Here is a 13,550-nt window from a genome sequence, read left to right as displayed (position 1 = left end):
TGCGCCTAATGAAACCCGACGGTACCTATGCAGAATCGGACTCCAATAAAGCCAAACTACTAAACAATTACTTCTGCTCAGTCTTTACCTGTGAGGCACCGGGATCCGGTCCACAGCTGCAAACAAGTGAAAGCTCAGAAGACCCATTCAGGAATTTTGAATTTACTACCAGCAGCATCTACCAGGAATTATCAAGGCTCAAAGTGAACAAAGCCATGGGACCAGATCAATTGCACCCCAGAGTGCTTAGGGAATTGAGAGACGTCCTGGCAGAACTGTTAACCGCGCTCTTCAATCTTTCCCTGAGCACGGGAAAAGTTCCATTAGACTGGAAAACAGCTAACGTCATTCCGCTTCACAAAAAGGATGCAGGTCAGAGACTGCAAATTACAGGCCGGTAAGTCTTACATCAATAGTGTGTAAACTCATGGAAACATTGATTAAACACAAATTAGATATGGTTCTGGATGATAAGAGGCTGAGGGATCCCCACCAGCATGGATTTACAAAAGGAAGGTCCTGTCAATCCAATCTAATCAGCTTCTTTGACTGGGTAACAAAAAAACTAGATAAGGGAAAGTCCCTGGATATAGTGTATCTGGACTTCAGTAAGGCGTTTGATAGTGTCCCACACCGTAGATTATTGAACAAGATGAGCTCGCTGGGACTAGGAGAAACATTAACTACATAGGTTAAAGACTGGCTCAGTGGCAGACTTCAAAGGGTGGTGGTAAACGGCACTCCCTCTGAAATGTCAGAGGTGTTCAGTGGATTACCACAGGGCTCGGTCCTGGGTCCAATCCTATTTAATATCTTCGTAAGGGATCTACCTCAGGGACTTCAGGGTAAAATTGCATTATTTGCCGATGATGCTAAATTATGTAATGTAGTGGGTGGAGGTAACGTATCCGACAGTATGACACAAGACCTATTTATTTTTACTGGAGAAATGGTCTACTATTTGGCAGCTAAGCTTTAATGCCAAGAAGTGTAAAATTATGCACCTTGGTAACGGAAACCCTTGCAGAACATACACTCTGAACGGTGAGACCTTAACTAGAACTGTTACAGAACAGGACCTGGGAGTAATCATTAGTGAAGATATGAAGGCTGCCAATCAAGTGGAGAAAGCTTCATCCAAGGCTAGACAAATGCTGGGCTGCATTTGGAGAAACTTCGTCAGCTGAAAGCCCGAAGTGGTAATGCCATTTTACAGGTCCATGGTGAGACCACATCTGGAATACTGTGTTCAATTTTGAAGGCCACATTATCAAAAGGATGTGCTGAGAATGGAGTCGGTTCAGAGATTGGCCACTAGGATGGTCTCAGGACTTAAGGATCTCTCATATGAAGAACGTCTAGGTAGGTTGCAGCTATACTCTCTCAAGGAACGCAGAGAGAGGGGAGACATAATAGAGACGTTCAAATATGTCACTGGCCGTATGGAGATGGAAGAAGACATCTTTTTCCTTACAGGACCTACGGCGACAAGAGGGCATCTGCTAAAAATCAGGGGTGGGAGATTTCATGGGGACATTAGAAAGCATTTCTTCACCGAAAGGGAGGTTGATCGTTCGAATGATCTTCCACTTCAGGTAGTAGAGGCCAACAATGTGCTCGCTTTTAAGAATAAATGGGATAAACTTGTGGGTTCACTTCAAGGAAGTGCTTAGGGGGGGGTGGGTTATCCGAGTGGGCAGACTTGTTGGGCCGTCGGCCCTTTTCTGCCGTCATACTCTATGTTTCTATATTGAGATCTTTATGTCTCTCCCTGTATACCTTATGATGAAGACCACACACCATTTTAGTTGCCATCCTCTAAACCGACTCCATCCTGTAAATCTTTTTGAAGGTGCAGTCTCCAGAATTGTACACAATATTCTAAATGAGGTCTCACTAGAGTCTTATACTGGCCATACCTCTTCCTATGCACCCAAGCATCCTTCTAGCTTTCGCCGTCGCCTTTTTAACCTGTTTAGCCACCTTAAGATTATCACATACTACCACACCTGTCTTGCTCCTCTTTTGTACACAAAAGCTCTTCACTCCATAAATTGTACGATTCCCTTGGGCTTTTGCAACCCAAATGGTTGACCTTGCATTTCTTAGCATTAAATTTTAGCTGCCAAATTTCAGACCATTCTTAAAGCTTTGCTAGATCCTTCCTCATATTATTCATTCCATCAGGGGTATCTTACCTGACAGCCCTTTAGCAATATTGCTTAAAAAAATGTTTAAAAAGAACAGGTCCAAGAACTGAACATTGAGGCACACCACTGGTAGCATCCCTTTCCTCTGAGCGAACTCCATTGACCACTACTCTCTACCGCTTTCCACTCAACCAGTTCCTGACCCAGTCCATCACTTTGAGGTCCATACCAAGAGCATTCACTTTATTTATTAGACGCCTGCGAGGAACACTGTTAAAGGCTTTGCTAAAATCTAAATATACCACAACTAGTGCTCTCCCTCTATCCAATTCTCTGGTCACCCAGTCAAAGAAATTGATCAGATTTGTCTGACAAGACCTGCCTCTAGTGAATCCATGATGCCTCAGATTCTGTAATCCACTGAATTCCTGAAACTTCACTATTTTCTGTGTTTAGCATTTCCATTAATTTACTTACCACAGAAGTCAGACTTATCGGTCTGTAGTTCCCTATTTCTTCCTTACTTCCACTTTTGAAGAGAGGGACGACAGCTGCCTTTCTCAAGTCCTCCAATACCATGCCCAACTCTAGAGAACCATTGAAAGGTCAGCCAGTGGAGCCACCAGAACTTCCTTAAGTTCTGTGTTCTCTCAGGGTTTCCACAGATGTCATTGTGCTTGTTGCAGGTTTCTGGGTCTCGCTGTGTCTTTGTCAGGTAGAAACCAATGTTTCAGCCATCATGCTGTGGCTTTCTTCAGGTATGCTCTGAAGTCTGCGGTGTGACTTTGGAAATAGTGGGTTCACTCACCTGATTGGGAACAGGGCAGTCCACCAATCTGAATTTTGGTGGGAAAGTCAGTTGGCCAGAAATTTGACAAGCACAATACCAGCTGCGGAAATTCTGAGAAAACATCTAATCCAGCTCTACAGGAAGAACATCTTTAAATCTAACAGAGACTTTTCCATTCTATGGACTTTCACAACAAAATTCAAATTTCTGACCAACTGACTTTCCCGTCAATATTCAAATTGGTGGACTGCCCTGTTCCCAATTTGGATTACTATACAGGTCCAGGACCTGATGGGCCGCCGTGTGAGCGGACTGCTGGGCACGATGGATTTCTGATCTGACCCAGCAGAGGCACTTCTTATGTTCTTATGGTCAGCGAACCCACTATTTCCAAAGTCACATTGCAGACTTCAGAGCATACCCCGAAGAAAGCCACAGAATGATGGCTGAAACATCGGTTTCTACTTGATAAAGACACAGTGAGACCCGGAAACCTGCAACATTCCCTAAGTTCCTTAGGTACCCTCAGCACCTATATAGCAATATAGTAGGTTTCTGGTGGCCTCACACTTTCCACCATAAATATAATGGTTAGAGAGGCATATGGGCCTGGGTCCTCCTCTCTATGGTTCACTAGCCCACCCATCAGGCTACTTAAGATACCTGTGTGCTGTTCTACTAGGCTTTCCCATATCAGGTGATGCTGTTTTACAAACAGGTATATATTGTTTCATTCAGAACTTTGGAGGTTGGGAGAGTGAAACAAAGGAAGAGTATGAAAATCTGATCTCTCTCTCTCTTTCAATGAAAATTCTCTCTTTTCTGAGGTCAAGACGCTTTTTCATAATTGCCTTTTTTAGGCCACAACATTCATTTGTCCTGACTGCACCAAAAGATCCCCAGCACACTCCAAGAAAGAGAAAAAAACTGATTCAAGCTGATAATTGTATAAGAGCGCTTTTGGCTATAAACATCATTAAAAGAATGCAGTAGAAAATTACAGGGACCAGAGGAGGTAAATTGGAGTGTATTGTATACATGGGTAGATCAAAATTATATCCTTTGCTTTCAGTCAACTGGCTATTACCAAATAGAAAATATCTAGCCAAGAGTTTATTACTACTGCATGGTACCAGTTAAACAAACATTAAAAAAAGGAAAAAAAAACCCCTATTTTTCCAGAAAACAAAGATGTTTCTAGGAAATGCAAATGCATTAGCTAATTCCCATTTCAATATTCTGAGTACTATGGTATAAGCCAAAAATTTGAATGACAGAAATCCAGAACAGCCAAGAATCCAACCCCTTTAAAATTGCGCAATTCGAACCGCCTGAGAATCTGGACTCTATAATACTGCACACCTTCTCCCTTCCTCCAGCCCCCCTCCTCCATGCATGGTCTGGCATCTCTCCTTCCCCTCCCAACCCTACCTGAGGTTCTCAATCCCATCCCATGTACCTATTTAATAAGGCAGTTGTTAGGCTTGTGGTGCCAGCTTGAGCCCAAGGAAGGGAATCCAGGTCTCCAAGGCTCTCCCATGACTATGACCTGCAGGTCTCACATAGTGGCTCCCTCCCCTCTTGGCCCTGCCTGTGTATCTCTCCTTCCCCTACCCCCTCTGGCCCTCCCCTTGGTTCTCTCTCCTTTCCCTACCCCCATATTTCTTTTAATAAGCAAAGTCTCCAAGGGCTTTTTTTCTTTTTTTTAAACCTCCAGCAAATATTTCCTCACCATGTCCACAGGGGCAATTAAGGGAAGTTTAGTAAAATTCAAAAATCTCAGTGCATTCCTCCTTAATTGATTTTCCAAATATTTAAGCCTCCTGTTTGTAGTTGCTCCCTAATCATTGTTCCATTCAGTAGCTGTACTTCTGAAATTTCTTTCTCAAAAGATTGTAATTTGGTAAACTACTGATCCAGAGTAGAGAGTTGCACGGGGACAGAAATCCCACTCATCCCCGCCCGTCCCCGCCAGGATCCTCTCCGTCCGCACCCATCTCTGCCAGGATCCTCTCCGTCCCCACCCGACCCCTCAGGATCCTCTCTGTCCCCACCCATCCCCGCAAGTAATTACCTCCATCTCCGCCCTTCCCCATAAATAGCAGCAATTACTTCTGACAGGATCATCAATTCCACAGTTTCTTTTGCTGTTTTTCTTGTGGAATCACTTTGGTGGAACCCTTTTTTTGTTTTCTGTTCAGGTAATTAACTTATAAATCCCCTCTTTTACTAAGGCTGATGTGTCCATTATATTATATGGACAAACCCTGCTTCCAAACCTTCCATCCCCATGGGAGTCCCGTTGGCTAGAGGGGGGTCCCCATGGGAGTCCCGTGGGTTAGGGGGTGATTCCTGCGGGACTCCTGCGGGATTCCCACGATCCCCGTTCCGTGCAGACCTCTAAGCCAGAATCTGGGCCTAAGCTTCCACAATCTTAGAAACAACTGATAAATCACTTGACAAACTTAGAAGCCAACTTCATTAAAGATGAATTGAGTACCTGCATGGCATCCTAAAGTGACTCCATAGCCACTATCTCAAGCTTCTGCTGCAGCATCACCACATTACCCGGCGATTCAACTCCCCGACCCTGCTCTGTTCCAGTCGAAGATTGCTACAACAGTTTCTCAGGAGTAGGGGATGATTCAACCAATGGTGAGGAAGTTGTAGTAGAAGGACCCTCCTGCAACTCCGTTGCTGGGACACATTTGGTACCTGCAACCTGGCACTCTTCTATACTGCTAGCACATTCGTATTGGGGAGCATGAAACCTTTGTTCAGGGGTAAAAGAAACCTAATCTCCAGCGATAGCAACAGAAACGCTGTAACTCTCAAGAGTTGGCTGCTTGAGATTTGGAGATGTTGCAGTTACTGGAGGAAGTTGTCACAGCCCTCCTTTCCTCTTCTTACCCATGCTTATGGAAAGTGAAAAGTTGCCAGGTAAATTTAAACTCAAGAGAGGTAAGAGGCTCTGCATTAAGCTGACTTCAAAATGCCATCTTGGCTCCTCCCCCTGCAGACCGCGTTTTTATATTCTACTGCCTCTCTATTGAGACCAGAATTATACAGACAATATGTATATTCAGTCACCGATACTTGGCTTGATATTTTTCATATAATTTTTCAGAACACATACAGTCAAGTTGGCCCAAAAATCTTGGTTTATATTCAAGTATATTCAGTATAGGTTCTTCAACTGCCAGTGAATGTTTAACTTGTTTCGAATATCTAACCTATGGTTATTTGAAATTGAAAAAAAGGAAAATAAAATATCTCATACACAGTCATAAAGGAAATTAAACCCCACAAAACAAAAGTAGCTTTAATTAAAAAAAATATATATATAGGCAAATCTGACACTCCTAACACTCCAGTTTCTTATCAAGGGGTTTTCATCAGCTGTGTTTCACTAAGGGGCCTTTTTACTCCAAAACACAAATGTATTTTGCCTGTTTACATGTGCACTAATCTACATGTTACTGATATTTGAAAAATATTTTTCAGAGAGGTTTGTCATGGGCAGAGAGTGGACATTCCTGTGCTATCCAGATAGCACATTAGGGCAAATTCTATAAGAAGCGCCCAAAAGTTAGGTGTCGACTTAGGCACCATTCAGCGCAATTCAAGTAAAATTGGGTGCTGTTGAGTGAATCACGCTGAGTGGCACCTATTTTGGAGGCGCCCAATAAATAGACCATCTCTAGGCACAACTAAAAGTTAGGCGCCTATGTGAGCACTTATGTGCGCTTGAGAGCAGTGATTCTGTAACAAGGTGCCTAACACGAAGCCACGCCCATGCCTAACATGCATAGCACCTATGTTTTTGAAGGCCGCCTAAATTTTTAGAGGCGCCTTGTTACAGAACCACTCTTTCTTGATAGGCGCCTAAGTTTCAATTACTGCTGATGAAAAAGCTTAATTGAGCTTGTTATTCAATTTAGATAGGTGCCTATTTGGTTGGGCGCCTCCAAAATAGGTGCCTAACATTAGGCGCTAGTTACAGAATTTGGGCCATTATGATTAGTGAATACTGACTAATGCAAAGTTAACACAGGAGCACTTAGGGCAGGGGTGTCCAATGTCGGTCCTCGAGGGCCGCAGTCCAGTCGGATTTTCAGGATTTCCCCAATGAATATACATGAGGTCTATTTGCATGCACTGCTTTCATTGTATGCTAATAGATCTCATGCATATTCATTGGGGAAATCCTGAAAACCCGACTGGATTGCGGCCCTCGAGGACCGACATTGGACACCCCTGACTTAGGGCCAGATTCTATAAACAGCACCTACATTGTAAGTGCCGGTAGGCATGGTTGTCAGTCAATTATATGATGCCACTTATAGAACCATGCCTAGTGGCACCTAGGCATGCTTCGGAGTCCTAGAAGTAGGTGTTGGTATATTAACCAGTATTTTACCTGGCCTAATTTACTAATGCCTAAGTCAACCATGACTATTCTCCACCTCTAACCAAGCCTACTTCTCAGGCAGGCATCATTAGGCGTTGCTCTGAGTTCCATGTGGAACTCTGTTAACATATGAACATAAGAAGTGCCTCCGCTGGGTCAGACCTGAGGTCCATCGTGCCCAGCAGTATGCTCATGTGGCGGTCCAACAGGTCCAGGACCTGTGCAGTAATCCTCTATCTATACCCCTCTATCCCCTTTTCCAGCCGGAAATTGTCAAATTAACTTCAATGGCGCAGTCAATTATTATACCATTTAAGCTAATTGAAGCAATTCAGTTAGTGTGTTGCTAGGCATCCGCAATTAGGGCACCCTTTATAGAATCCGGCCCTTGATGTCTCCTAAACAGAAGATGGTAAGTGCTTCCATGTTAAGGTACCACATGCTAATGGGAAAATTAGTGCGTAACCTGCAAATAAAAAAAGCCCCCCAAAAGTACTGTGTTAATTATGGGTTTAGGAAAATCCCACATTAAAATGTGTTAGGTCTAGATTTTACTGCAGTGTAGTAAAAGGGCCCCTACGTGAGCAGAACTAATACCCAAGTCTGACCAAGGAGGTTGATCCAGAGCTGCTTTTCAACCCACAGCACACATGGGAGTTGTAGTTTAGGAAAAGCAGGACATCATCTAAAGCCATCACTGGATCAACCCCTTTCCACATTTTATTCCTGAGAGCTGCCAGGCGTCTCCTCCAGTACATCACGGATATCACAGTTTTTTCTTCATTTTGCTTTTCTTCTCGCACAAGCTTTAGGACCTTTTCAGACTCCAGGAAAGATAGAAATAGCTGGCCTTCCTCAACCCCTCCTCCCCCCAACCTTAGTTTCACAGATTCCAAACCTCAGGAAAAGAATCACATGTCCTAGAGAAAATGGGTACATTTCTGAAGACCCAGAATTTAAATTGCACAGGACATCTCATAATCATTCTCAGTTTAAGTTTATGGTGCATGAATTTCAAAAATGTATGGCTTTTTCTTGCCTCCTGGAGCTCAATGGACCAATGTGTAGAATTTCCTGTAAGCTAAGGTTCTTAGGTGAATTTCCTATCCTTGCAAATGAACTGCATAGCAAAATTACCCACTCGATTTTGCTATTGAACTGGCCTGGAAAAAAAATCTTAATTATACCTCAGTGATGGAAAAATATGAATTTTTGCAACCAGGTTCTTGTGAAGTAAATTTCATGTGCCCATTTTAACTAAATTCAAAATTAATGAGCTACTGTGCTTTCCAGAATTTAGCCTTGCAACAGTTCATTAATTTGAAATTAACCTTTTTGCACATAGCAAACTATGCAAACTATTATTGGGAATGAAAATTTGCAAAACAAATTCATAAAAGAAGGCTTCATGCACTAAGATCCAAGAAAACCTTGACATGTCAGGGTTTTGACACATTTTAGTTTGCTAAACTCTATTTTTGTATAATTGCGCACTTTAATGCATCAATGCTTAGGTTTCAAGCAAGCACTAAATGCAAAAAAAATAGTACTGATGCCAACAGTCATGGTTCTGTATAAAATAATTAATTCCGGCCCATATGGCAAGGCAAATCAATGGCAGAAAAGGTAGAGATTAACGGCCTCTTTTACAACGCCGCACTAGCGGCTGCTCTGCGCTAATGGCCCCAAAGCCCATAGAAATTTAAAGGGCTTGGGGGCCGTTGCCGCATGGCAGCCGCTAGCGCAGCTTTGTAAAAGAGGCCGTAAGGGCCACAGAGCACACTTGATGGCAAAACTGTGCACCTTACAGGTTAAAGATCAAGAGGGTATTAATGGTTTTATTTTGTTAGAGCCTTGAAATTATTGTGACTGCTCCGTTTTGTTCGGTGTGCTGCTGAAGCCAATTCCCTCCTCCTCCTCCCACCCCCAAAGCCTATGGGCAGTGCTATGGATTGGTATGCCAGCTTTTGAATGAAATGTATCTCAACACCAGCGCAATACACGTTAATAATGAGCTGACACACACACAGATTCATACAGATCAGCTCAGTATTCTAACATGAATAATGCAGCTTGCATTTGACCTTGCAAGCTGTGATATTCATGGAAAGATAATGCAAGCTTTGAGCTGGCATTATGTTTCCTTCCCAGGAACATCGGGCCACTAATGTGTGACCTGATGCTCTAGAGGAGCCTTTTAAAAATGTTCCTACTTCACAATCCTCTCGATCTCCTCCTCCTTCAAACCCCCAATCTCTCAGTAGCTTCTTCTTTATTTCCCTCACCCCTGGCATCTAGTAGGAGGGTCTTTGGGGTGGCTAGTTATGGGCAGACGCACTCTTCTGTTGACCCCTGGGTTCTCAATGGAGCATAAAGCAGGCCTACAGTGCTAGGGCAAGAGCCAAGCTGCCAATGCAAAAATAAATTTATTGCAAAGTTACTAATCTCAGGTAATTTGTGACTAGCATGATAACATTTGCTGCAGTAAAATGTGATATTTTACCACAACTTAGTACCCACCAGACTTGTCTGTGGAAGTTTAATAGCCAGTTGATAGTATCTGAGCCAGCTAAGTGGATTGCTTCCATTTTCCTATGGTATGCAATTTGGGGGCACTACATTCAGTGAGCCATACTGTAACACTGATGAGTCCTTGATGTCTCATTTGTTCAAAAAATGGGCACATCATGCATGCCTCACACATGTGCATTTCCATACAGACTGATATTAACTTTTGCAGGCAGAAACTTGAATGTTTTGGTTGGGCACACTTGCTAAAAGCTGGATTTGGCATATCCATTTCAAACAAAGTTCTCACAATTTCAAAGCTCTAACAAAAATAAAACCACATATTACCTTAATGGCCTCTGTTTTAACAGGATTTTTTTAACCTTAGAAAGTTCCTTACTTAATTTGAGACTATAAGGGCCCCTTTTACAAAGCCGCAGTAGCGAGTCCTGGCGTGGTAAACGTGACACAACCCACAGGAACTGAAATATAAAAATATGATGGCAGATAAAGGCCAAATGGCCCATCTAGTCTGCCCATCCACAGTGACCATTATCTCTTTCTCAGAGATCCCACGTGCTTATCCCAGGCCCTTTTGAATTCAGACACAGTCTCTGTCTCCACCACCTCTTCTGGGAGATTGTTCTATGCATCTACCATCCTTTCTGTAAAAAGGTATTTCCTCAGATTATTCCAGAGTCTATCACCTCTTAATTTCATCCTATGCCCGCTCATTGCAGAGTTTCCTTTCAAATTAAAGAGACTCGACTCGTGTGCATTTACATTACATAGGTATTTAAACGTCTCTATCATATCTCCCCTCTCCCGCTTTTTCTCCAAAGTATACAGATTGAGATCTTTAAGTCTGTCCCCATATGCCTTATGATGAAGACCACATACCATTTTAGTAGCCTTCCTCTGGACCAGTGGTCTCAAACTCAAACCCCCTTTGGACTTGTAGGTACTTGGAGGGCCTCAGAAAAAATAGTGAATGTCTTATTAAAGAAATGACAATTTTGCATGAGGTAAAACACTTTAAAGTTTATAAATCTTTCCTTTTGGCTAAGTCTTAATAATAATATTGTATTTTACAGCTAAAGAGACATATGATCAAGAAACTATTTTATTTTACTTTTGTGATTATGATAAACATACCAAGGGCCTCAAAATAGTACTTGGCGGGCCGCATATGGTCCCCGGGCCGCAAGTTTGAGACCACTGCTCTGGATCGACTCCATCCTTTTTATATCTTTTTGAAGATGTGACCTCCAGAATTGTACACAATATTCTACATGACGTCTCAGCAAAGTCTTATACAGGGGCATCAATACCTCCTTTTTCCTATTAGCCACTGAATGGCTTGTGTAGCATTTGTCGCACAGGTATTGCAACCACATCTTTGTAAAAGGGGCCCTTAGTTTGCTATTTCCATTAATAAAAACAATCAGAAGCTTTATTTTCTTTTTCTATGTTCATTTTTGAAGTGTAACACATGTTCCTAATGTAAGTTCCTATGGACAGGCAAAGTTGTGGATACTGAATGCCACAAAAATTCATAGTATGTTTTATAAACAGTGACAGAATGCCAATGAAAAAAATGTTAAAGTATTACCGTATTTTCACGCATATAACGCGCACACGTGTACAACATGCACACGGGTATAGCGCGCAGGAACAAGGAATTTAAGAAAATTTTGGTATTGCGAGCCCACGCGTATACCACGCATGCTGCTTGCCGCCCCGACTCTCCTCTTGCCGCCCTGCCCTTAAAGTCCTGTCCCCCCCTTGAAGGCCCGCCCCACCCTGAAAGCCTGATGCCCCACCCCGAAGGACCGCTGGCCCCCCACCCTGAAGGACCGCTCGCCCCCCCCGACGTCCGATTCATCCCCCAGCCCCCCTGCACCGTTTGCGGTGGAGAAGCAGCCTACTGTGGGTTCGCGATGCCAGTGAGCCCTGCTGCTTCCTCTGCCAGCGGTCCCGCCCCTTCTCTGAGCCCTGTGCTGCTTCCTCTGCCGCGGTCCCGCCCTTTCTCTGACATCAGAGAAGGGGCGGGACCGCGGCAGAAGAAGCAGCAGGGCTCACTGGCATCGTGAACCCACGGTAGGCTGCTTCTCCACCGCAAACGGTGCGGGGGGGGCTGGGGGATGAATCGGACATGGGGGGGTGCGAGCGGTTCTTCAGGGTGGGGGGGGGGCCAGCGGTCCTTCGGGGTGGGGCATCAGGCTTTCAGGGCTGGGGGATGAATCGGATGTCGGGGGGAGGGGGAGGGGAGGGGGGGAACCAGCAATGTAAAAAAAAAAAATTGTAAAACGCGCTCACGCATATAACGCGCATGGTTATGCTCGGTTTGTAAAATCGTGTATAATGCGTGTGTTATATGCGTGAAAATACGGTATTCTGTTTCAAGGAAAACACTAAACCCAAATTCACAAGAGTTTTACAACTGCGAGTCTACTTAATGATAAATTCTCCAGCACTCGGTGTATATGTGCTGAAAAGTTAAGTGATTTCTGTTATAAAATCAAGTCTGTCAGTCTTTATGTCTTAAAAAGTTATTTACATACTATCCCCAAAAATCTGTCTCTCTGCTGAGTATTTTCAGAAATATATACTAAAAACATACGAGGTCTTTGCTTTCTTACCCATGGGCCAGCCTGAGCAGGGCAAGTGATCATCTCCAAACAAGATATAGGGCTCATTTTACGAAGGTGCGCTAGGCTTTTTAGCATACACACAAAATTACCTAAAAAGGAGGCGGTAGTGGCTAGCTATTGCGCACGTTAAGGCCCTAGTACACTTTTGTAAAAGGAGCCCTTAGTCAAGTCATTTGCTAGCATTTGTTTAAACTTTATCTTATCTTTTGTTCTGGGGTTTGTGTTTCTAGATCTAGATACCTACCTATTTATGCCTATATAGAGTAAAATAGGGATAAATACAGCTAAATACTTCCTAAATTCTGAGCATTATTTTGCCACTGTAGCTGAAAAGAGTGTTACATTACATTACATTACAGATTTCTATTCCGCCATTACCTTTCGGTTCAAAGCGGATTACAAAAAGAGTTATGGAAGAAGGGTTACAACGTTAGATCAGAGAAGGTTTCCAAGAGAGGGAAAAGTAGGATCTGGGTTAGGGAGGGGATGGTAAGAGGGGGGTTAAGCTTTATCATGGTATTAAGCTTTATTAAGGGATTTCTTGAAGAGTATAGTTTTTATTTCCTTTCTGAACATTTTGTAGTCTGGGGATGTTGTCAATAGGTTGGAGACTTGGTTGTCTATCTTCGCTGCCTGAGTGTTATCTTATTTTGTAAAGTGCCAATTTACAGAAACAAATTTCTATATTTTGACATTGTTTCAGATCATTGATTGAACCTTATTCACGTCATTCTCTTCTTGGTTGGGCTGAGAATGCGCTTCCAGAGGACGTTATAAGGCAGAGCACAGTACTGGGATTTAAGAAAGGATTGGACAATTTCCTGCTGGAAAAGGGAATAGAAGGGTATAAATAGAGGATTACTGCTCAGGTCCTGGACCCGTTGGGCCGCTGCGTGAGCGGACTGCTGGGCAAGATGGACCTCAGGCCTGACCCAGCAGAGGCATTGCTTATGTTCTTATGTTCACCCCCTCATAGATGTTGACATCTATACAGTATAGTCTATTGAATGTTAAATGTATGCCTTTCAGCGCTATAG

At 43.3% G+C, this 13,550-nt stretch overlaps 1 protein-coding gene across 2 annotated transcripts in view; it reads right to left on the bottom strand.

Moving 5' to 3' along the window:
* The window catches only part of GPC3 (glypican 3), a 472,642-nt gene that overhangs the window by 3,157 nt on the left and 455,935 nt on the right, over positions 1–13,550 (bottom strand). The gene's annotated exons all lie outside the window — the stretch shown is intronic.

Source organism: Geotrypetes seraphini, chromosome 5, assembly GCF_902459505.1.
Source record: "Geotrypetes seraphini chromosome 5, aGeoSer1.1, whole genome shotgun sequence".
Taxonomy (NCBI): domain Eukaryota; kingdom Metazoa; phylum Chordata; class Amphibia; order Gymnophiona; family Dermophiidae; genus Geotrypetes; species Geotrypetes seraphini.
This window is presented reverse-complemented; position numbering and strand designations above follow the sequence as displayed.